This window comes from Vicugna pacos, chromosome 20, assembly GCF_048564905.1.
Source record: "Vicugna pacos chromosome 20, VicPac4, whole genome shotgun sequence".
NCBI classification, from domain to species: Eukaryota; Metazoa; Chordata; class Mammalia; order Artiodactyla; family Camelidae; genus Vicugna; species Vicugna pacos.
In genome coordinates, this window is record NC_133006.1 from 1875713 (window position 1) to 1901394 (window position 25682).

Below are 25682 nucleotides of genomic sequence, written 5' to 3' on the forward strand. Positions count from 1 at the left end.
TGGAGTACTCAGAATTATTATGCCGGCGGGCTCAGAGGGGCTTCTGCTCCGAAGTTCTGAGCACCTCCAAGACGTGCACATGAGGTTTTAAATACTTCAATACAAGTAAGGGGATATTAGCCAATAAGACTTAAAGAACAAAAAGCAAGGAATCAGTACACTGGAGCTTATCAATTTGTAAAAGATCACGTTACTGACACTTGTTGAGCTTGGAATTACGAGTTAGGTTGTTAGGCCAATAAACTGACACTAAACTTCAGATTTACGAGATAGCCCAGCAGAACTTAGATCAGTAAACCGACACTTATCACACTTAGATTTGTGACTTAGCTTGTTAGCCCAGCTGGACTTTTCCTTCACATGAGGACAGCTCTCCCACCCCCAGGAAACCACTGTGAGCCCTTGATGTTTCCACTAGGGTGGGGTATGGTTTACCCAGGAGGGATGGGGACTATGCACCAACACTCAGGCAGTCTGCTCTGTCTGGGGCTCTGATCTTGTACCACACCACTCCCCCCAGCCCAACACCTGGGACAGTGGAGCTAAGGCAGTGATCCTTCCTGCCTGTTTCCCAGCGTGTAAAAGGGGAATATGTGCTCTTCCCAAGGAAGTTCTGAGCGACAACACCTGCGGGTGCTTGGTTCTCAGAGCAACAGAAAACCCAGCTCCGCATGGGGGCAACGGGTGTGATCCCCGTAGTGTTTCTGCAGAAGCATCTGATGGAGGGCTGGATCAGGGAGGTAAAACATGAGCTGCGAGACTTGAACGGTTACAGAAGGGTACAGAGGTAGGTCTGCCATCTCAGGGTGCCCTAGAGGTAAAGCTTTTTCTCTCCAACTCCGCTACGACACTCCCCTATCCAGACCCATCCCTTCTCTGCTCTTCCTGTCCATCTGTATCCCTCCACTTTTCCCCTCTTCTCCACCCGCTCCCATCTTCTCCCTCCCTCGCTGTCCCACCTTCTCTCGCAGAATCCAGAGGAGCCATGTCCCTCCTGCGCATGCGCTGTCGGTGCCTGGTGGTCCCCTGGTTCGAAGCTCCATGTCCAAGCCGGGGATTGGCCCCAAATGCTTCTCAACTCTGTCGCCCGTTAGGCCTTTGGTTCCTGCCTGGGGCCGGGGCTTCTGGCTGTGGAAGTGCAAGGTGGGGGGCTCCCGGGAAAGGGTTCAGGCGGCTTCGGGAGGGTGATCCGCCTTTCACAGCCCCCAAGGGCGCCAGTCAGCCCGTGTTCAGCTGAATTTCTCTGGCCAGACCCTTCTGACAGCACCACCTGCCCCGGCGCCCCGGCCACAGCTGTCCAGGTCCAGGTGTGCGCCTGCCACCTCTCACGCAGCCGGGATCCCCTCAGTCCACGGCTGGCGTCCCCTTCCCCTCTCCCGCCCGCGAGTCCTCTCCTCCCGGGCTTCCTCTCCTCGGCCGCCTGCCCGTCCCCACCAATGGGCGGGCTGTTTCCCGGGCGGGCGTGGTCTGCGGACCCGGACGGGAGCGGGCGGCTTATGCTGGTGCTGGGGCTGGCCTCCGAGCGGGGCTGCAGCCCGCACCCCCCCTTTCCCTCCCCCCTAGGGCTGCCCTCCTTTCCCTTTCACCCTCCCTCAGGACCAGCTCAGTGGCGTGTGTGCTGCTCCCGGGGCTGAGGGCCTCTGGCTGTAGCGCCCAGCTTCACCTGGTGGAGTCGGGAAAAGGGAGCATCAGTGCTGAGCAAGCTTCTGTCTCCTCCCTCAGTGTTTCTGCCGCAGGTAAGTACCTTGAACACTTTCAGGTGTTATGATGGCGGTGCTTGTTGATGTCACGTGTTTTTATAGTGAGAGGGATTAACAGTGGTGAAAGCAGGGCTTGGTTCTGTTAAAAATGAGCTGAAGGCATGAAGCTGTGATATCCTCCTTCCTTCCCTCTCCAAGGGTGAAACGTGTGACCGTCGATTTTAAAAAGACAGTTACAGTCCCTAACTAGCCCAGCCCAGCTAGTGTGTGTTAACAGGAACAGCATCACCAGAGGCCTTGGAGACCCAGGGATATTGCAGTCCTAAAGAACTCCTGGCACAGTTTTGTTTGTATTGGTTTTTTGTTTTTCTTAAATTGTGGGACAGACTAGTGGTATAAAAAGAAAAATATTTGTCAAGAAATATTTTTCCATATAACAGCGTTATTGTGATATAGTTCACACACCATGAATTCCATCCATTTAAATGGTAAAATTCAGCAGCTTTTAGCATATTCACAGTTGTGCAACCATTATTATTCCAGAACGTTTTTATCACTTCAGAAAGAGCAGTGGAAATTAATGACCTATCCACCCCTCCCCAGTGGTGGTTCTAAAGAAATTTCTTGGCTAATCTTGACCATAAATTCACTTGTTACATTCCAAGAAAAATCTGGTAGGAATTCTAATCAGAATTGCAATGAATCTGTCTATCAAAACAGGAAGAATTAACGTCTTTATGGCACAAACTTCTTCTACCCATGAATATATTTCGGACCCTATATTTTCCTCTGTCCAGAGCCTGGCCCATGGGAAGTCCTCACTACTTGTTGGGCTTGTGAATGATGAGATTCTATACATCGTTAGTTGCAGCTGTAGCCTTTCACAGAAGAGAAAAGAAACCTCAGTGAAACAAGTGACTCTCTGATGGTCAGAAAGAGTGACAGCCATTGCTGGAGTGATCCAGTGGACTTGGTGTTTGCAACCAGAATTCTCCACCACCTACAGCTAAGGGGATTAGAGTGTTCTTTTATTTTTTCTTAATGGCATTGCTTTTATTTTTACTTATTTTTTAAATTATTTTTTATTTAAGTGTAGTCAATTTACAATGTTAGTTTCAGGTGTACAGCAGAGATTCAGTTATAAACATATGCATATGTATATATATATGTTTTAGATTGTTTTTAGTATAACTCATTACAAGAAATTGAATATAGTTCCCTGTGTTATATAGCAGGTCCTTGTCATTTATTTTATATTTACTAATTTGTATCTGTTAATCCCTCCTTTCCTGCCTGCTAAATACAGTTTGCTTTCTATGTCCATGAGTCCATTTATAGGAGCACCATTTTTCCTAGTAATATATGCTCTTTGGCTGCTTTCAGTTTCAGTAATTCCATCTTATCTGTGGGCGCTTTTCTTCTGGTTGCCTTTATGTGGTTTGCACACGTGGTAATAGAGATCTTTATTTGGGAGAACTCCAGGTCTCGTGTAGTCCCTGGTACAGAATGCCCACTGAATTGATGATTGAACTGGGAAAAAAGCACAGTAAATGCTGGAATTTCCACTATGGTTGAGAATTCCAGGTTTCAATAACCTGTTTAGACAACCTTACTATTGGCTGCACCCATACTGGGTAATTTGGTGGAAATTCATGGTATGGTGGTGTAGAGACGGGACCTTATATTCTTCTTCTCTTTCTATTTTCTAACACTCATTTTCCTGGGCCTTCCAGATCCTCCCCCAGAAGTGCCCAGGGCTGGCTTAGTGCTGCGCTGAGGCAATATTTGTTAATAACGCCCTTTCCTCTTCTCCTCTGAGCCTCCGTTTCTTTCTGTGCACAATGAGCGCTTAGACTAGATAAATACTTTTCAGATTCTTTTAAAGCCATGTTTCCTTTGAGAAACAGAAAATGCAAATATCTCCTCTCAACCCAACCCTTTAGATTTTGGTATGTCCTCCAAGGAGTGACATAGCTCTTTGTGAAAAATTGATGTGATTTTGATTGCAGGTGACACAGAAAAGACTCTTCAGAGGTTTATTGCAGGGAGAGGGCAGGAAAGAGGCAGTATGTGACACTTTCTAGTGTGAGCAACGGAGCAGGGACTTGGATTTAAATACGGTGTCTGACGTGGCCTCTCTCTAATCTTGTAGAATGTGATAAACTTCTCTACCTCAGTTTCTTGATGTGTCAAGTTGGGGTGATAATATTTTAAGGCTTCTGTGAAACATTATACAAATAAGACATTTGTGTCTCGGTAGAAACAAGATCTGCTAGGGATTCAGGGATTTGTTTAAAAAAAAATTCTTGTCCATAGCACTCTGTCTGTGTGTATTTAGACGTTCCTGGAGGGTGAGGGTGAGTCTAAAGTCCATTGTGGGACAGGTGGCCCATATTTCTCCGTGTCCCAGTTTACCCCCTTCTCCCCAGTCCTCTTCCTCAGTCCAGGATGAAGTTCCCTAGTAGATTTACACAGAGGTCTTGTGGAAATGGCTTTTCATTTTATTGTTTCACCAAGAAGGGCTGCCATCATGATCTCTGTGGTCAGGTTTTGAAGGGCTGCCATCATGATATCTGGTAAGAATTCTATGCAATTTGGAGTTCCAATTTAATGAAAAGAAAAAAATTACAAATAGAAAATTAGAACAAGGGTGGTGACAGGGGCTCTTTTAAGTGGACACCATTAGCTTTGTTAGCTTCAGGTGCTGTGGCCTGTTGCCACGAGGACCCATCCTCTTGCTCTGAAGTTGGAGGGACTATTGGGCTCAGTGGGAATGTTAACTGAGTGTATCTCATGGGCTGGGCATTGTCCTATTTGTACTGTGTGTCCCTTATTTGAGACAGTGAGCTCACCTAACCTCGATAACCTCTTTAAAATATTAGACTTTTAATTTTGAGATGTAATGTAGATTCCCATGTGGTAGTAAGAGATTATATGGAGAGGGCCTATGGACCCTTTGCCCAGTTTTCTTAATGGTTCCATCTTGCAGTGTTGGGGTACAATTCATTACTGACTCACTAACAATTTGAGGTTTGTGTTATTGCCCTTATTTCTATTCACGATTAAACTGGGGCTTCGAGAAGCATGCAGGCCTGTCCAGGTCACCCACATTGTTAATGCAGAGTCGGGTGAACGTGGGCTTGGGATTTCCAGGCAGTACCATTATGATGGTTTGTGGCAGGGAGCAGCATTCACTTTGCTTGTTTATTCATTCATTCAACAAACATTTATTGAGTAAACTCTGTGGGTCAGATGCTTTCATAGAGTTATCTGATTCTTCAGCAGTACTGAGAATCAGGTAATGTTTATATTTTTTAATCTGAGAAAATTAGCTCTGAGAGGTTATAACCCCCCCAAAGGAAGTATAACTCATAAAGGAGGGATAGAACATGTGTACAGTCACCTCCTTTTATGCAGGTGGTACCCTATGCATTTTACATTTTCAAACATCCGTAATCCAGATATATTCTTGTAAGGCAAGGCTTTTTTTTTTAATTGAAGTATAGTCAAGTTTACAATGTTGTGTCAATTGCAAGGTGTTTTTTGACTTTTGAATTAAAAAATACTTTTTCAGCTGGGTAATTAGGTGTATTTACTTGTTTCATTTTTAAAATGAGGTACTGGGGTTTGAACCCAGGACCTCGTACATGCTAAGCATGTACAATGAACAATACCCTCTACCCCAAGGCAAGTTTTCTTATCCATTATTATGAAGCTTAGGAGTTCAAATAAATTGAATAGGAATCCAGATCTTTTGATCCTACTGTGGTCCTTTTCTTTATATTCTGCTGAAGGGGGTTGGGGAAGCATTTCCTTTGTTCATTTCTTTATTCAGCATTTTTGAGCAGTGACTTTGCATCAGGGCCTTGCTAGGTGCTTGGAAATAGAAAATAAGAAATGACCTTTCTCTGCAGAGGCAGGAAGCCTAGACCAAAAGCTGGGTAATGTGATCCGAGCTACAGTAGCCATATGCAGACTCTGAGGACAAACTGTACCCTTGGATTTGCTTTGGCATCCCTTGTCTTCTGGCTGGTACACACCAGGTCACCGCAACCCAGATGGGCCCGTAGCACACAGCAGAGAATGTACCTCGATCTCCTCCCCCTCTCGGCAGGGCCTGCAACATGAGCATCCCTGACTACGTGCAGTGTGCTGAGGACCACCAGACTCGTCCCGTTGTGGTCCAATCCATAGAGATCATCTCAGAGGAGAATTTCTTTTGCATCTATCAGCTACTCACCTCGGTTAGCCATATCAGCCCTTGTGGCTCCCAGTGGACACTCTGTATCCACTACAGGCACCGCTATGTGCCCGAGAATCGGTGGAGCATCTTCCAGAAACACCCCAAGGTCGTGGGCCTTGTCACCATTACCGAATGTCTCTCTGCCAAGGCCTTCGAGAAGCTCCACATGCAGAGGAGCTGTATGGCACATCGCTTAATGACTCTCAGCTTTTTGTCTTTGTGCAGCATGGGGAGGTAGCCGAGCAGACGCGCACCGACGTTGCCTTCAATCTAAGAGTACTGCAGGGTGGTGGAGAAGAGGATCGAGGACTTCACTGAGTCACTCTTCATCTTGCTCAAGTCCAAGTGGCTGGATGGTGGCCCCAAGAATTCTGGGGACAAGATCCCCCTCCCCTACATCCCGTTTGAGAAGGAGGACTTCATGGGACTGGACACAGACAGCAGGTAAGTTTACCTGGAAGCCAGTCCACCTTGGCTGTGTGCTGGATTGCTTCCCTACATCCAGAAAGGGATCAGCAAGGAAGAAGTCAATCTTGTAGCGAAGGGGGGAGGGAGGTGCAGCCCGCCGGTTTCCAGACATTTCAAAGTGAATCCGCCTTTATTTCAGAGAGATCCTTTTAGGGTTAGTGTGGACACTTACTCCCGCTTTACAGCCAGGAACATGGTGGGACCCCTGGAGTTGCTGTCCAATAAAGTAGCCAAAGCCACTGATGCTAGGAGCACTGGGGAGGAGGCTGGACTCAGCTGAGATGTGCTGTAGGTCAAATGCACATCAGACGCTGAGGCTTGTCTAGTAAAAGTACATAAACTATCTCTTTACTTCCTATATTGATTACATGTCAAAATAATAGTATTTTACATACAGTAGATTAAGTAAGATCTGTTCTTAAAATCACATTCTAGTATTTGTTTTTTGTTTGTTGGTTTGTTTCTTTGTTTCAAATTTTAAACGTGGCAACTGGGAAACTTTCTTTACATGGCTCTCATTTCATTTCTGTTGGGCAGCCTGTCCTGGTACATGCTCATCCCTTTGCTTATAGATGAGATGCTGAGCCCCGAGAGGCAGAACGAGGCGCTGGTTGAGCTGCGGCTGGAGCCGCTGTCACCTGCCTCCCAGGCCCAGCACCTTTTCAGCTCAGGCCGTCTCTTCCTGCCCGACAGCCACCATGCCAAGTTAGGACATCAGAAACACCGCCAGGGACTTCCTAATGAACTCCTTATGCAGGGAAAGGCGTATCACGGTGTATGGGACAGAGCAGGGAAATGTTCATTCCCACTTTGTCCCTGTGATTAAGTCAATGGCCCCACTTTGCCTCGGAAGTACAGATGAGCTCTTCTGGGCTGCCTACCCCCCACCTTCTGCTCTGTTTCCCCATATATCTATCGTGTTGTCCCTCGGGCTGAAGAGGGTGAGATGCCTTTGCCGAGACGTGGTCCCCCTTTGCTGGGGTGAGTGAGGGAAGCTGTGTCCCCCCGGCCTACGGCCTCGGTCCTTGAGTCTGGAGAGGGCTCATGGTGGTCCCACAGGTGGCGGTCAGAAGACCTGGCATGTGCTACCGGGCCCGCTTTGGAGGTGGTGCTCTGTGATTCTTGAACTTACCTAAGATCAGATCCTACTTTCTGGTTGCTGGTAAGTTGGAGGAGAAGATGCTAGAGAATTGATAAAAAGAATGTCTAGACCAGCCCTGTGAGTGAGAAGCACAGGGGACACTAGTCCCACCTGCGAGAGCCCACCTAGCAGGCTCTGGATGAATTTTCTGTTCCTCCCCAGAAATACCTCTATGGCTTAAGGAAGAGGAGAGGCATGTCGTGGCCATGATCTGTACTTGTCCTCACAGGGCCCTGTGATCTATATGCTCGCACTCCCCATCTGCTTCTTGGAGATGAGTTGACATGTTTAGGAGCCTGGGCACTGCTGAGGGCATAGCTCCCAGCACCGTGCTACACAGAGTCTGGCTCTGTTCACCTCACCTGTCAACTCCTGCTGAGGCCCCAGACATTAGTCAAGGTAGGTGCATCAGCGAAACCTAAGCAGGGACCACCTTCTCCCCCTGGGCAGAGTGGTGAGTGAGCAGTGGAAGCCTGGAGCCCTGCCCCAGCCCCCACGCCAGTGCCACTTCTTTTGTCATAGGAGGCACTGGTGACATTTTTGCTCAACAAATGCTTGTCTCTGAGTCTGCAGACCCACCAGAGAATGCCAGCTTGTTTTTGCCTTTGAACTCTGCCCTTGGGACTTGGCGGAGTAGCCGGATGTGTACTTAGCCCACAGTGGTTCAGCGCATTAAACCTGCCTCCTTGTGGGTCTGTCTATTGTGGTACCATAAGGGCTCAGCCAGCATCTGAACGTCATTGAGATAACGCGGCCAGTGAGCTCGGGTCAAGCACATTCTCCTCCAGTCACTTTTACTCCATTGTTTCTTTTACTATTCCACAGTCATTAATTTTTTAAACAATGCTTTGGTGCAGGAGCAGAGCCTCATTCTCTCCTGCTACTCTTGGTGGAAGTGAGTAAAACGGTCCAGACTGAAATGCGACAACAATTTGTAGCTCAAAAGCTGCCTAGACGCTTGTAGGTCGAATTTTGGTTAGGGGAGCTGAACACGTTGTGGTCCCCCGGCAGCGCCGCTCCCCTCAGGCCCCTGCTTTCCCTTGAGCAGGAGGTGAGGTTGGGCCTCACCATCCCCGTGTCCCTGGCCTCACACACTCACATAAATTCTTGTACATGCAGTCAAAATCATTTTTGTTCTTGTGTGATTCTAATTTTCTCTTGTTCCTCTTTTCCTTTTTCTTTACTCCTTTTTCACTTGTACTGCCCAGTGAGCATGTTGTTGCTTCTGAAAATGTGGGCTGTGCACACCCTGCATTGGAAATAGCCAGATTGCCCTCCGTACAGTCTCCATCACTTTAAAAAGCAACAACTTAACAGCTGTTTTGATCCATCTATTATCTTAGTCATTTTTTATTTTCTAATTTTTTGGAATATTTGCTTTGTTAGCTCATCACCCACTGGTGTTTGATACCTGTTGAAATCCTTGCTTTTGAGGAACATGTTTGGTCCTCCTTTTATTTGGTGACAAATGCGCCCTTATTAAATTTGTTTGATTGTTTTGAAGAAGTAAGATGCGAATTGATTTTGTCGGGTGCTCAGGGATTCTTTTCATGGAGTATTTAAACTTGTAAGGTCAAACTCTGCAGCATTTTGCTCGATTCCTGCTTTTACACAAACGTGCTCAGCACGCGGTTCCTGGCTGTCGCTGTGTGACGTGCATGACGGCGCTTCCTGGCCGTCATGATGAAGTGGCCGCCACGGAGGTGACAGCTGCAGGGGACGCTGTTGGAGGAAGCGGTCACCGTTTGGTTCTTTAATTTTTTTTTTTTGCATTCAACTTCCCCGTGCCATTTACTTTACTTTGCCTTCATAAAGGGGCAGAATTGGGTCTAAAATCCATGACACTATTTGTTCCCTTTACGAGGCTGGTTTTTCTGGGTATCAGGACAACATTACCTTCTCCTAAGTAGCTGGCTCACCTGGATCTGTTGGACACAGGGACAGCTAAAAGGGCCGTAGCTTCCTCTCTACTCCAGCCAGTGGGCATTCAGAGCTGGGTCTGTGGTTTGCCTCAGCAGCCGTGCAGACCTCCCTGCCCCGGCCTTTACTTTTAACCCATGTTGGCAGTAAAGAGTTGAATCCGTTTCTGTTGCAGCTGACATCCACCACTGACAGCCGTGTCGTTAGTTTGTGGTAGTCAGTCTCCAACACCCCAGACAACCGTGAAGGAAGATGATTTGGCCGACCTAGGACCCTGGATTCTCACCCTCACCATGGTTCATCTCACCCGGTGGAAGGGTTTGGCCACCACCATCATGCTGACCATGAGGCCTTGTTTCTCCTTTCATGCTCTGGTCCAAATGTGGACACTTCATTTTTCACTGAATTTGTCTCTCTTGAGACAGGCCAGAATATCTGAATGAGTCCATCACATTCTGGGTGGGGAACAGAACAGAAGTAAGTGTCGCAAGTAGATGGAGTCTAGGCTGTCCGGGTTGGCAAATGCAGGCTGGGATCTGTGATGGCTGGGCTGTACACTGGACACAGGCCTTTCCCGTGGCTCCTGAGAGCCCATGAGTTGAAGTGATAACAGCCTTGCATGGATTCCCCCATCCTCATCTGCTCATTGGCAAGTGTGTCTGCTAATTAGGAGCTCCCCCAGACCTCGGGCCCTTCAAAGCTCAGACCATGGGAGAACCTTGAGTCCCTTCTCCTGGACATCCTGTGTGAGAATCCACTGCCTTCTGAGGTGAACAGCAGCAGGAGATGCCTCCCCCTCCAGGGAGCACCCTACGGAGGACTGTTAGTGCACCATGCTGTGAGCTTGTGTGTTTCCGGCCATGGTCCCTACAGAACTACAGTTGAGATGGGCTTATTGATGGAAATAAAAGGACTGATTCCAGGGCAGGGCCTGGGGGAGGGAACAGTGGAAATTGAATGTGACCTCAGACACCTCGGTGGGTGCTGGGGCTGTTACTAAAATGGGGAGTCTGGGAGATACCTGCCAGGAATGGAATTCTAGAGTAAATGGTGGACATGAGGCATTTTTAAGATGCCATTTGTCATCCAAATTAGGACTTCAAAGAGGCACTCGGGTCGATGAGCCTGGGGCTCAGGTGAAGGAGCCGGACTAGAGATACACGTTGGGAGTCGTCATTCTTAGCTGGTGTTCACAGCCTTGCATGTGAATTAGATCATCTCGAGAGCTGCAGACTGAGGCTGAGGGGGGGCAGGGCTGTGTCTTGGTTGGAGGAAAGCCCAGACCATACAGCTTTGGTGTGTCAGTCAGTGGCGTTTGCCATTTTCAAAGCAATGCCAGTTATCCTTAAGGGGCCAGGGGCTGGGCAGGGCCAGCCAGGAAGAAATCTGAAGGGAGGGTCGTGGCCACGTGTGCGTCTTGGGAAGGTGTAGAGTCTGCAGGGTACGGGAGGGTAGACTCCTCAGATGCTAGAGTTGCAGTGAGGAGTGGGGAGAAGTTAGTCACAATCACCTGTGAGGGAGAGAGGGAGGTCTAGGGAGCCCCACCTTACCGGACTCGCTTTCCCATGAACAGAAGGCAGTCAGACAGAGGATCTGAGGTGAGAAGGGATGGGCACTGGGAGGGGAGCCAACCTGGAGAATGGTGCTTGCAAAATTCTGGAATAGTCTCCCTGAAAAATAGAGTTAAAAATACCCAGACTCTTAAGAACATTGTTAGTGACTTGGGAGGAGGCAGTTGTTTTTCTGGCCTCCTAAGGGTAAGGCATGTATCCAGGGATACACAGAAGATACGGGCAGTCTGTTCCGGGGGCTTGATCGTTACCGGGGGAACAGTGCAAGTTTAAAGGGGGAAAAGGGCAGCGGAGGGAAACTAGCCAGGCCCCGTGTCAGGTACCAGTCGGCCGCCCTACTTGCGTGTTGCATTCACATCCATGCCTCCCAGGTGGGCGCTGACAGCCCCCTTTTGGGGATTGGGAAGCCTTCTCAGAGGGGTTAAAGAATTGGTCCATTTAGTGACTAGTAAATGCTGTAGCAGGATTCAAGCAGGGCCTTGTCAGAATTCAAGGGCATGTTCTCTCTACTGTTTCCAGTACTACCCTGTTATACCTGGAATGGTGAAGTGGGTCAGTTTTGGAGCCTTTCAGAAAAAGTATGATTTAAGCGCCTCTGGACTGTTTCACAAAGCTCAGCATTCTTTGATGGTTCTGAAGCACGCAGTGATTTTCGCCCCAGAGAGGTAACGTCTAACTCCTTTGATGATGACGTGGTTGCAAATGGTGTACAGGTGCAAAACCAGACTTTGCAGCTTCTGAAGGGAAACTCTCCAGTTCTCCCTTGGTCGGCTTTCTTCCTCGGGATGTATCTGTGCTGCAGCATAGGCCTGAGCTTTCCATATGGAGTGAGAGTTTAATATCCGATGTTAGCATAAAACGGTCAGATGAAGAAAATCGACGTTGACAATTTATTTTTGGGTTTCATTAGTCAAAATATACTATCAGTTAATGGCCCATATAGCAAATGAAATTGAGTACAGGACATTGCATTTCTTACTTTGTATTTAGAGTTCTCTTACAGAATAATGTTGCCTGCTTTGGAACATCAGCTCCACCACTCACGGCACCTATCAGTGTGTTGGTGTGATTGCATTTACAGAGTGAATGTAATCTGGGCTTCCTCAGCCCCAAACACTTCAGTGCAGAATCACGGGCTGTAGACGTCTGTTAGTCACGCAAATACTTCTAAAATTATATGATTCCAGAAAAGAAAGAAGAGAGAGAGAGAGATTGCCTTTATCAAATTTCCTTTCAGTTCTAACTGAAAACTGTTGTTGAGCAGCTCTGGTTTCCTTTGGATAAGAATATATACATTTCTTTGCATGTAACCTGGGTTTTGGGCTAGAACACCAAGTTCTTGCTGTCCACAAGCCACAAAAATAGTAGCCAAATTGCACACGTGTGAAATAGTTTATACCTTTTTCTGAGAAAGTATCCTTGAATTTGGGACTTGGGCTGTGATTTCTGCTTTTTGCTTCCCCCACCTGTCTTGTAATCTCTCACTCCTTCCCACGTGGTTCCCAAGTGTTCGTGGTCTCAAAGGAGCGGGCAAACACACAGTTGGTCACCATGTACTGCTGCTATAGATAGAGCCCAGACAAGACCTAAAGGACATTATCAGAGAGGACTTCCTGGAAGAAATGGGCTGTACATTCAGTTGTGAGGACAGAGTAAGAGTCAGCCAGGAGAAGGAGTCAAGAATGTGTCTCAGATCGCAGGGGCAGCCCGGGCAGAGGCCTGGAGGCTTTTGGCGTGGGGACCCGGGGAGAGTGCCCTGTGCGGTCCAGGGTGGAGGGAGCCCCTGCTGGGGAGGACACTGGAGAGAGTCCGGGGTGTAGGGCTTTGGAAGAAGTTGAGTTTTACTAGAACTGACACAGTAGGCAGTGAAGGGTGTCAACAGAAGTGACCCTCAGGAAAGGTACTTCTGGTTTTGCTTCTGATATACTACAGACAAAAGGGTCGGGACGGGCGAGAGCAGGTATGTCTGTCCCTTTGAGATCCAACCCGTCATTCATTTATTCATAACACGTGCACTTCAGTGAGTCTAGGGGAGAGAGAGTGTAGCCACATAAATAAGCAAAATGTATTTGCTTCTTGAGAGCTTAGCGTTGTCAGTTAGCCTAGAATGTTCTAGGAAGAGAGGAACAAATTGTGGAGGTTGGAGGGAGGGAAGGCTTCCTTGGGAAACAGTCAAAATGAACCTGGAGGCAAGTGGGAAGTAGGAGCAGGTCAGGGGGCTCCTGAGGTCACTGGGGACCTATGTACTGAGATGAGGCTGGGCGAGCAGGGTCTGGGGTGGGGCTAGAACTCTACCAGGGAGCCTCTGAACTGTTTGAAGTGGGGTTGATGTAATCAAATTTGTGCTTTGGGAAGGCTGTCGTGGCTTTGTGTGTGTGTGTAGCGGGGAAGAGGTGGAGGGTGCCACCAACTGGGGGATCATTTGAAGACCATTCACAGGCTGGGATATGGGCTTCGGGGCTACTTGGGGACGGCAGGGGCAGTGTGGATGCCGGCTTTTCTTATGGGGGACTTGTTAGCGGGGCTGCCCTAGAGGCACCTTGTGGCTGGAAGAAAACTGATGGAGGCTGCCAGGTGGACATTCCTCTTCTCTCTTTCCATGCCTAGTGTGATTATCTTAGCTCAGCCAACATTTGGAACAAAAGAGCTAATCTCCAGGGTTGCCCAGGCCTTTGTAGAGCTCCTTCGAGTGAGATCTGATAGGATTTAGGTTTGTGTTCAGATCTGGATGTTCACTTAGCTAGAAACGTCCTGTCATTTCGATTTCCATAGGGGTTTTTATTCCTGATAAAGATTGCTTTCTTGGTGAGAGGAAAATTATTACAGCTGTTGTCTTTTTCAAAAAAAATCATATGTTTTAAGAGCTTTAATATTCAAAAGAATAGGAATATATAAAATATTTAAGGAAGTCTTTGGTGTGGTTTCTTTGCTTTCTGAGCTAATGTGGACTTAGAGCCTTTGTATTACTTAATAGCACATCCTTGTCAGTATTTAAAGAGCTGTTAGTGAGCACCCCAGGCCCCACCTCTCAAAGAATCGTTAAAGTTTGCTCTGAAATAGTGAGGTCATAAACGTCTTGTTTTCAGAAATCAAAAGGTTTTAATTACGCACCATAGCTCCATTTATAAAATAATAATAAGTTCAAAATTAAGAAAATGGAGGATAATTGATGTTTTTTAAAGCCTAAACATAAACTTTCTTGTGCTAATTTTGCAACTGGAAATTTTGAAAAGAAAAATCCTACTGCAATATCATCTACGTGGTATATATATATGAGTTTCACGTTTGAAATGTAACTGCGCAGTGGTTTTCAAAGTCAGGAGCATTCCAGCTCAAATACTGGCAGTGGTGGCTGCTGGTTTTCAATGGAAGAGCCTAAATTTGCCTTCTTAGCTTTTTTTTTTTTTGTACTGCGAAGGTTGAGTAGTGCTTTGCCAGCATCTGGCAATTTGAGGGCAGATGTCGTGTTCCAGCAGTGAGATATTTCCATGCATTTTATTTTCTGGACATCACCAGGGCACATGTGGGGTTTGTGCCTGCAGGCTGGAATGCTGCAGGACTCCCTAATCCATCACCATTATGTCCTGGTGCTGCTCCGGTCAGTGAATGATTTTCTGTGACTTGGAGGTAATGTGGTCTGATGGTGATGATCAGACGTGCAGTTAAATGCTATTAATTGAAATAAGAGTAACCTAGAAACATTGCTCTAACAATACAGGATGAGGGAGGAGGATTGGCTGAGCTGCTTGCAGTGGGATGTCTTCTCAGGTGACTCCCTCACCGTGATTCCTGCCAATATCCGCCCCAGCCCTGCACGGTAGTCCTGCCGAAGCAAGCAAGCACTTTGCTCAGAAACGCACTGAATTTCCTTGCGCCTCTGTTTGTTGGCTTTTTTTTGAAAACACATTTTGCCCTTTGCTTAAATGCCATCCATGCTAGTCACCCCTTACACTCATTCTTCTGGACCTCGTCCATACATAGCTGCTGAATGGATGAACAGAATGTAGTATCTCCATGTAGTGGAACATTATTCACACGTAAGAGTGAATAAAAAAGAAAAAAAAAAGAGGAAAATGAAAAATGCCACCTGTTTTGGGAAGTCCACCCTGACTGTTCAACCCACACTTTTCCCTTTGAAACACAATCACTTATGCTCCACTCTACTCTTTTTGATAGTACTTACCACCTTCTAATAATCTTTAACGTTTCCAAAAAAAATAAAAAATAAAGAGATGCTGATGCCACTTCAAAATATACAAGCCTTGCTAACAGCATGTTAATTGAAAGGAAGCAGACACAAACGGCCAGATATTGTTGATTTCAGTGATCTGAAAAGCCCAGAAAAGGCACATGCAGAGGCAGAGAGCAGGTGATGGTTGGAAGGGGCTGGGTGGAGGGGAATTACGGAGTGAATGCTAGTGATAGGGGGATTCTTTTGGGCTGATGAAGTGTTCTGGAAATAGAAGGTGTTGAGGGCTGCACAACTGTGATTGTGCAGAAGACTGCTGAGCGCTGTGTCTGGGAGTGCCTGTTGTTGGGGCATCTTTATTTTGTTCACATCCTGCAATGTGAAGGGCCATCTTCTGCTGTGGTCATTCTACTCCTGTGAGTGGTGAGGGTCAGGACTTTGTAGAGCCCTGTTTCTTTTCTCCCTCTGGCTGAGTGTAGGCAAAAAACTTTAAGCCTGAGAAAGTGCTCCATCTACAGAAATGTCTTTCAGTTTTGCCTGGTGTAAAAATCTTGAGAGCTTTTAACCGTTGAGGCTAGTCTGTGGGGGTAAATAGCCTATGAAGCCTGGGTGAGCCCGGGAAGAGCCGCGCTTCCCTCCCAGACACGGGTGGGGATTTCACCCCCTTTCAGGCAGTGAAGGGCCCAGACCCGTGGGCAGACTTGACAATCGTGAATATTTACGTGTATCCGCTGCTTCATCTTGGATATTAATTTCAAGCTGAGTCAGTTTGTGACGGCAGCCTCATCCTACATCAGGAATTTATAGTATCTGCTCTTTGAGGTGAAGACCTGACAGACTTGATTATTTAACAGTCTGCTTTGAATTGATATCTCAGATTCCTTTGTCAAAAGCAAAACAGCAGAAATACAGACGTCCTTTAATTCCAATGTGGCCTGGAACGGGTTTAGTGTCTGTGCCTCAGTGGCCTTATCTGCGGGTGGGGAAGATGATAACAGTGCTTCCCTCAGAGGAGCTGGTGAGGGGAGAGTGAGAAGCACAAATGGAGGACTTACACGAGATGCTCATAAATGACCGAATTTAGTGCTCTCAGCCTGGTGAGGCCTCAGGGGCAGAGATGTCAGAACAGAGCAGTCCTAGCCGGAGTTCGATCCGCATTGGCAGGTTTTATGATCAGTATCACCACTGTGGGTTATCAGGTAGTTTTAAGACTTGGTAATATGATTTCATGAATAATGTTAAAAGACTAGACATCTCAGATCCAGTTTACATAGTCCTCAAGATTTCTTCTGAGAATTGGATGGTTTCTTCCCTATCTTAAATCTGAGATGAGTCTCTAAAAATTTCCGTATTCCTCCATCCTTTTGCTTTAATTCTCTATTTCTTAAAAAACAAAGTTTTTAGATGGAGTTACTGGGGACTGAATTGAGGGCCTCATGCATGCTAAGCACATACTCTCCCAAATGAGGTATAATCTCTTCCCTGATTTTTTTTTTAAATTTACATCTTAATTTTCAGAGGTTAGAGGCCTCTAATTATTTTTCTGGAGACTTGTCCATGAACCTGTAAATCTACAATTAATGGACAAAATTTGGTTTATTAAAAAAAAATCTATAGAATATTCTACAGTCCACCCAAAAGGAAATACTCATGGACTTAAAATGTTTCTCCTTTAAGGTGATTTCTCCTGTTTGGTCGAGCTTAATTTGTTAACAGCCATCCTCATCATCATAATGACCAAACTCGCTGTGAGTGGACGCCTAACTGAGGCTAAAATGCTTTGCTCATATTTTACTTCATAGCAAGTGTTTGATTGTAGGTATCAGTGTCTCCTTTTTTGTAGCTGAGGGATTGAGAGATGGGTCAGCTTGCCCCAAATGACACGCAGCTGGCGGTGGCTAGCTCGATGCTGGAATCCAGGCTGCACAGGATGAATTCTCAATTGCTCCTCTAATCAGCTTCCCGTTGAGTGTTTTCCCGAACTCCTGTGAGCCCATAAATGACCAATTTTAGCTATCTCAGCCTGATGAGGTCTTCAAAGGAGAGACACCAGTGAGAATGAGAGGCAGAGTGGCATAAATTAAAATTGTACATTTTCACAAATGTTTTATTCTCAGGTAATGACTGTAAAGGAAATAGTTTTTTAATTTAGTGCTTTGTGAGAACTAAAAACAAAACATTTAAAATAACTATTGTGCAAGAGAGAAGTGGTCTTTGAAAGTCCAACTGTTGCTAATGATGTTACTTGTTTTTTCTAGTGGTGCTTATTTACTGAAAAATTTCCAAACACTGAATTTGTTTTATGTAGTCTTAGTATGAAAGAAAACTTTGTCAGTGAGTATTGTAAGTAAAATCCTTACTCTTTTCTTTCCTGATGATGAATATCTTAGTTGTTTACATGGCTTAAGTATATTTCGTCATTTGTGAAATTTGAGTAATATGGTTTACCTTGTCTGACTGTGAGAGCTGGACGCCTTGTATACAAAGCACCGTAGAGGTGCTTAATAAAAATGTGCTTTCACAGTGACTGATAGTTTAGAAGTATCAACTCTGAATACTAAAAAGGGTAGCTTATTTCTGATGCATATTCAATATGTGTATATATGATATACATTAATATGGCTTAAAGTAACTAGGATTGTTTTTTTTAAGTGCAGTATGAAGCTTTAATGAAATCTGTGTCATTCTAGTGAGACAGGGACTACTTAAATTGCCTTAAGCAGACGACCTTGAAGATTATTTACACAGAATGTAAGCTCAGAATTCATGTTGCCGTGTAACCATCCATCAGACATTTAATTTCTCGGGATTCTGACCAGAACCATTAAGTTTAGAAAAATCCACATTGATTATTATCAGGGAATAAGCTTCTCTCTTTTGTGACTAAAGAAAATTTTGATTTTTTTCTGCACTCTTTTCAGGTTTTAAAATTTCAAAATTTTGATTTGACATGTCACTTTTTTAATAGAGAGAATAAAGCTCATGCTGTTTTAATATGTAAATAAATGTTTTTGTATTTCAATACCCTTCTATGATTTCCTGGCTCTTTGAGAAGTATTTTGCAAGATACTTAGATTACCTACTGTTGGAAAAATACAGACGTGACTTTTATGAATATAGGCGTAGTACAGTTCTGTTGGTTTTTACTACAGTGCAAGACATGAGACCTAGGAGAGCTTTGCTGCTGATTGCCAGGAGGACAGATCTCAGGTCTCAGTCTCCCCTCGTGTAAAATGAAGTGGCTGGACTGGATTCTTTCCTCTTCTAAGATGAGCTTCCATGAGCCTATGTCTTTTGTTTATATTTAGGAGTATTAGCAATATCAGATTAAATACTGAATACCCCTCCATCCCCCCGAAGCAAAGTGCAGTATATGCTACATAAGCTTCTAGTTATCTGATTCTCGTTTCTCATCTTACAGTCAATTTTTGTGTTGCATGTTTCCCGGCAACCTGGAAGGTCTTTTTAGCCATAGGTGGCGCTGTTGCAACTTTTTACAGTCTTAATTTTTCTGTTTGTAAAATAAGGCTTAAACAATGTGATTTTATTTTGATTCCTTTGCTTAATGCTTCAGAATAGCACAACGTCCATTATGTCTTTCTACCTGGAAAATTTTTTCTGCTTATATCATAGTTTTATTCTTTTATCTCGCTGTGAACATTTCAGACTTGCTGTGCAAACAATGGCAAAATCGGGCTTTTCTTCTAGTGTTAGAAACCAGTGAGCCGGGATATTATAAAACAGCTAGAAGCTGCCTCTGGAGCACCATAAAGCTGAAAGGTGTGTTGAGTTCCCTGAGTATTGACCCCGCCGCTGTGTGTTAATTGGTGGGAGTTGATTTGGTACATATATGATGGGGTGTAGTTTCTTGACTTGGGTTTGCCTGCACGTGCTGACACTGAACCATGTGATCCTGAGTCAGCTCGTTCTGAGTTTTCCCCTCGTCTGTGAGAAGGGGACACTCATATCTGCTTTGTAGAATTGTGAGAATTAGTAATTATGTAACATGTTTACCACAGTGGGTATGTCAAGAGAGCTCATAAACTTTAGCTGCTGTTTTGTGTGCAGCCATCATTTTATAGTCTTTGGTAATTACAAAGAAACAAGAAAATAAGAAAAGCTGATTTTATGATGAAAGATATTTGAGGACGTTCCATAATTCCTACACCCATAATTTAGCATCAGCAGAGTCAGAACTGTTACACAGTCGCCCTGGACCAACGTTAAGCCACAGAAATTTTTGTTACTTCATATATGTTGGGGCCTAAGGGGAACCAATACTTATACACATGTTGTCTCCAGCAGCCAACTGAGAGATGACACAAAAGAGTAGGCAGGCGATAAATGTCTTCTTTGTTACTGATGAAGCCACGTTCTCCATGAACTTCAGGGCTGTGGATAAATGAGTGTCATGATACTGTGTCCCAGAAGTAGAGACTCACCCTGTCCCAGGTATCTCTGGGCCACAGCAAGCCTTCCCTTGAGAGAATGAGCCCCATCATGCACAGGGCTGTTCTGCAATGGAGCTGAGCATCCAGGGTGCTTCCCTAGGGTAGTCAACACTGGAGGGAAAGGAAGGGTTTCACATGCCCTGCTTGTCTCCCCGGAATCACAACTCAATCTGTTAATGTGAGGAGGGCTAGCTGTGGGCCAGGGGTCAGGGCTGTGAAGGGAGTAGCACTCTGCATGGCCCAGAGGAGTGGGGAGGAGGTATCCCTTCCATCAGTTTAAACAGGTGGTGGGATGGAACAGAAGGGTTCATCCCATGAGTTTATAAAAGGAGAAATAAGAATTTCCTTTGGGTATTAGTCTAGCCAGGAAACACAGAAGATGATTAGGAAGGAGACTTGTAAACCACTGTAATATTAATTTGACATTTGTTGAGCACCCAAAATGTGCTACATTCTTTTCTGAGCGTTTTACAGAAATGAATCCTTCAATCTTCTCAACAAGCGAGTAAGGAAGGTTTGATTGTTATCCCAGTTTCACAGTGTGGAAATTGAGGCACACAGAGGGTAAGTTGACCAAGGTCACAGAACTAGTAAGTGGCAGAGCAAGTATTTTAACCCTGGCTGTATGGTATTGTGGCTCCCAGAATGGGCTTTGGGTGTTTAGATGTATCTGCATCCCTCGATTTCTGTACGTCTGTGCATCAATTAGCCCAGAAAGGACAGGGAAAGGAGAGTTACACAGGTGCTCACAGTCGTGTCTCGGCAACTGTCCACGAAGAGTGCACCGTGATTAGAATTAATTGTTTTCCAGGCAGCAGATCTGTTGGTATAACAGAAATTTAGTCCATTGAATTCATCTAGAAATCCTTCCTGCTCTGCTTCTGTCCACACTTGCCATGTGACTGCCTGCCCGTGTTTGGGCCGTGGAGGAGAACATATACTCATGGTTGAACTCTGATATTGCAGTCTGGTTCATAGTTTCACATCTTCTGTTACATTAATAAGTTAAATTTCTGGTTTTCTTGCATCAGTGTCTCATGAGTTTGGTTAATGTGAAACCAGTCCATGGGAGCCCAGGGGTTATGATGGTATAAATTTTTAGCACGTTGTGGCACTTCTAGCCATGCAGACATGACTGGGGGATGTACGCCTTTCTCACTGATTTCTCCCAACAGCAGGGTCCTCTCACGGATGTGAGGCTGGGAGCTCTCTGAGTAGCTCAGTCAGAGGCCAAGTCCACCAATCCGAAAATGATGAAGTACCTGGAAGTGGGTTTAATAAAAGTAAAGGGCTTCCAGGTAGTCCGATGGGCTGTTCAAGAAATTTGGTGAAAAGCTGTCCACTGTCTGTGGTTTAGCTGCTTCTTTGCTATTGAAAAGTCTGGAGTAGATGAAGGGATTTTAAAAAGCAGAAAGGAGTGATTTCAGGTGGTACATCCACACCGGTGAGAAGTGATGGATGACCGCCTGTGTGAGGCACAGACAGAGTCTTACAAACTTCATAAAACAGCTTCAAATGCTCTGCCATCTGAGTGCGCTTCATATGGGGTCCAGTTCATCACTGGTCACGCTGTGAGGGCAAGTAGCTGACGATGGCAGAAAGGACACGGAGGCATCAAAAAGGTCTCACTCATGTTCCCTGTTTAAAGAATGTGGCACAGTGTATTATATTTGAGCTGGTTTTTCACTGAACAGTTTTTAGTGTTTTCTGGGACTCCCCAGTGCCCCAAGGTTCCATGCAGCTGGGTGTCCCCTCATTGCAGCTCCGTCAGCGCTTGCCCTGGGCTGATGTGGTGTCACGGGAAGCAGGACGGTCAGCGTCCCCGGCTCCTCTGAGCTCCGTCTCCTCATCTGCAGAGCCTGGTTTCCCATCCGTGTCTACTTAGTAGGGTTGCTGAGAATCACACGTGATGGTTATCAGGTGTGATTTCTGGTTGTCTCTGCGATTGGCAAATAGCCAATAATTGATAGAAACTCTTGTTTTTTTTTATTGTAATTGTGTCTCCTAGATTGCAGTGGTTTTTAGTCTGCATTTTTTTATAACTTTACTCATTTTTAAATATGCCCTTATTTTATTTATTTTTTTTTTGAGGTACTGGGGACTGAAGCCAGGACATTGTGCATGCTATGCAGGTGCTCTACAACTGAGTAATACCCACCCTCCTTTTCTGCACTTAAAAATAAATATTGCAATACACAAAATAGCTCTTAAACTCCATCATGGGACCTGGTCTCTGTATAGGCAAATGAACACGTATACTATTTCGATAAGAATAAATGCTGTTGAGACATACGTTTCTGAATCTGTTAATGTGCTTAAAAACGATCATAGCTAGTGATAAACACGAGACTTAGATCCAGGACTTTTTAGGGTATGTTTTGCCATCATGGGAAATTACATTCTACCGAGAAGGCTAATTGGGTCTCTTTGATATTTGGATGGTTTAGCAGGTGATCAAGGCTTTCCAAAGCTGACAGTTTTGTATTTTAAACTAACTACAAAGTTATCTTCTAGAAGATGGAAATCCTAAGCTTGTGAATTTCCCAGTAATCCAGGGGGTATGTGTCTGTGTCTGTGTCTGTGTGAACGTTTGTGTGTGTGATTTCAGGAATGTAGAAATAAGTTCCATATAGACTTCTGATATCTTTCTCTTCCAGTTCAAGGTTTAAGCATATACTTACACAAATAAATTGATTTTCTTTTGTCATTTGGCATATTGGCGGGAATAAGAGGTTCTCATACTTGTTTCAGAAGGGTTGGGAAGCATGAGCTTAGAAAACGGGAGGAGAAAGAGGCAGGGAGACACTTCACACTTTGTGCAGTATATGAGAAACGGTAGCTTTTCTTTTCTCTTTTCTTCTAAAGCAAACTGGCTCTGAATTGTAACACACTATTACTCAGAATTGCTTTTCTAATCAGATACAAGTGCCTCAGATTTTTCAAGGCAACATGAATGATGAAATGTGTTTTAGCATTTATCTTTAAAAGTAGTTTTATTTCTCAAGTAAAAGACTATAGCCTGTTTCTTCCAGCGTCTCAAGAAATTCTCATTGATCTATGTACATGTTCTATGTGCTTATTTTCTTTTCTTTTTTTTTAAGTGCTTGTTTCATTGTGGTGTGAATCAATGTTTAAAATTTCTGGATTTTGATCTTTAGAAAATGCTGATATATCAGAACTGTTAAAAACCTGATTGTTCTTTGGTCCTTGTTTGGTGGGGCACCCTATTGATTACTCTTGTCTGTTAAAGAGAGAAATTCTTCCTCTAGCCTGCAGATCATTAAGTGTATGGTTTGCAGTATGCCTTTAAATTTCATTGAATGCATTGAACATGATTGTCCAGTGAATTTTGAGTTGACTCATAGTAATGACTTTGCTTTGATTCTGTGGCTTTTGCTCCTCTCCACAAGAGCTTGAATTCTCTGTTGCATTTTGTATACGTGTTCTTCACAGTGGAAGAAATTTTGCATTTTTTACAGAGGTGGTTTTTCCTAACACCTCTGAATGCCTTCTGTAATGGATACAACAAAAATCTGTTATTTCAATGCTTAATTATTTCATAAACTAGTTTTTGGCTTAATCAGAAAGAATGACAGAGTGATAATAAAAAATAGGAAAACTTTCCTTCCTTTGAAGAATAGAAATCAGGTGGTCAGGCTCACCCATGCTTTGGGCCTGACACACTTAATCTCATGTCATTGTGTATCATGATTCGGAGATGGAGTTGCTTCAGGTTTATTGATTTTTGTTTTAACATTTGTGTTGAATTCTTTCTCCAGGCTTATGTATCCTGTTGGGTTTGTTGAAACTGTAGAAGGGAAACAAAAGCTTTTTTTGGTTTCCGGAGGCCTGAGTTGCTGATGATAAGGGTTGAGGGTGGGCTGAGGAACAGAGTGACACTCCCTCTGCTCCCAGCTGAAATTGATGAACAATGAAATCAATTAAGTGTATCGGTATTTGACCAATAGAAGTTAGCGAGCCCAAACTGGCTAGTTATGCCCAAAGAAAGTACTGAATTCACCTGCAGAATTAGGTGCTTTACCAAGAAGAAGCAGCTTAGAGCAATCAGAAAAATCAGTCCTATGATGAGATATAAAGTAAATATAATATCTTTTATTTCTGAAACTTTTCTACGTTAAGTTGTGTAGAGCTAAAATTAAGTTTCAAGCACCAGGAGTTAACAGTGTGGGTGGTTCTGTATGATCATTATTCAGGAATGTGCCTAGACTCTGCTAGAGTGGCTGAAGCTGGCAGGAAAAGACCCAGAGCCAGGATTTGTCACCTTAGGGTGTCCTCCATAATGGTTCCATGTGGGAGCCCATGATTGGGTTAACAAATTGTAACAGACCCCAGCCGCCTGTCAAATTTAAGAAGAAAACGTATGCTTAGTAACTGCTTTGCAAGCAAGTGCCTGTGCATCCTCACTCCTGTCTCCTTGCCTTAAAAAGCAGAGATAATGCTTTGCTTGCGTAGATGATGTTTTAGATAGCACTCTGCTCATCGCAAAGCAATGACCCAGGCCCACAGCTATAAAGGCTGGGCTTGTGTGCAGTTAGATACTCTATTATCCCCCAAGCAAGGACCTAGCTGGTCTGGTGGTCTGCTTTGTAATTCACATGTCTAAAGAATGTATCTTATTCCCCTCACCCCATGACTTACCTAAAGATACACTAAGCCTTTGTACTCATGGTGGATTCTACAATCTCTGTCTCATCCTTCTTTCCCCAAGTTCCTGCTTACTATCACACAACTGTTAATGACGTTTTCCTTTGATTATACACAATAAATATGGGATCATTTGAGAGGCTCGTGGAGTTGGGTCCCTACGCCCTCTCTCTTTCGTGACTTTTTCCACAGAGTCTTGAGTATTCATTCCCTGTACGTAAGACTTCTGCCAGCCAGAACCCACAGTTCCAGGTGAGAAGGATGCAGGCTTTATCTCTCCTACCCGAGGGAGAGAGAGTAGAAAATTGAGATCTGCTCTTCCGTGGTCCCTTCCTGCCCCAGGTCTGCTCCAGTTCACCTGCAGCCTTCTGGCCTCTGCTCACACTGCCTCTGTCCCAGGACTGACAGCAGCCTTTTCTTCCCTGGTAAACATTTCCTGTGCCTTTTAGAAGTTGGTCTCTTCTCTGCAATACAACCCTGGCAGATGTGATGGTGGTAAACGTGCTGGAGGGCAGTCACTTGGGGACTGCCAGGAGCCATGCTGATTCTCCTGAGTCTCTCATTCGGGGTTACAGAACTGTCGAGCAGCAGAGGAAGCCCTTTAACGTGAGGCCAGCTCAGCATTGCATCACTTTCATTTTATTTTTGAATTTTCAGTGGAGAAATTATTTGTAGCAAACTGTTCCAGATTTTTGGCTGCCTGCTTTCCTCACCACCATTTCCTTGTTGGCTCTGGTGCTTGTTGTAAGAACCAGGTTTCTTCTCTGGTTATTTGTAGCAGCTGGGCTTGCCGAATCCTTGATCTGCATTTGAAGCAGAATGCTTCTTCGTGATGTCAAGCTGATTTTCCTATTTCTGAATATTTCGTGTACACTCAGCAACTCTTTCAAGTGAAATGCTCTTGTCCAATTCTGTTAACCCATATTTGCCGATCTCCTGCTTTCATGCTGAGGGCAGTTTCTTCTTCCTGTAATAAAAGTTAGCAATTTGCATTTACTATTTGAAGGTTCTGGCCCTAGGTGCTTTTGTCCTTAACAGTTTTAATACAATTCACCCATTAAAATGTGCAGCGGTTTTTACTCAAAGCCCAGAATTGTGCATCGCAGTCAATCTTAGAATATTTTCATCCCCCAACAGGAAGCCCTGTATGCACAAGCAGTCATTCCCATCTTCCTCATCCTCCCCCAGCCCCAGGCAGCCATTGTTCTCTCTCTATGGATGTGCCTGTGCTGGACATTTCATGTAAAACAAGTTATTTCATGTAAATGGAACTGTCTATTGTGACTGACTTCTTTCACACTGAGTAACTTTTTCAATGTATTTCCAGGTTGTGG

General features: G+C 44.8%; 1 long non-coding RNA gene across 1 annotated transcript in view; it reads left to right on the top strand.

The window, feature by feature from the left end:
- The first annotated feature begins 1038 nt into the window (after nt 1-1038).
- Nucleotides 1039-25682, top strand: part of LOC140687548 (uncharacterized) — a 57987-nt gene continuing 33343 nt past the window's right edge. Inside the window, exons 1-3 of the long non-coding RNA XR_012061929.1 lie at nt 1039-1143; nt 1564-1736; nt 6169-6387. This is a non-coding gene — a long non-coding RNA (uncharacterized lncRNA). The remainder of the gene's footprint in view (nt 1144-1563; nt 1737-6168; nt 6388-25682) is intronic.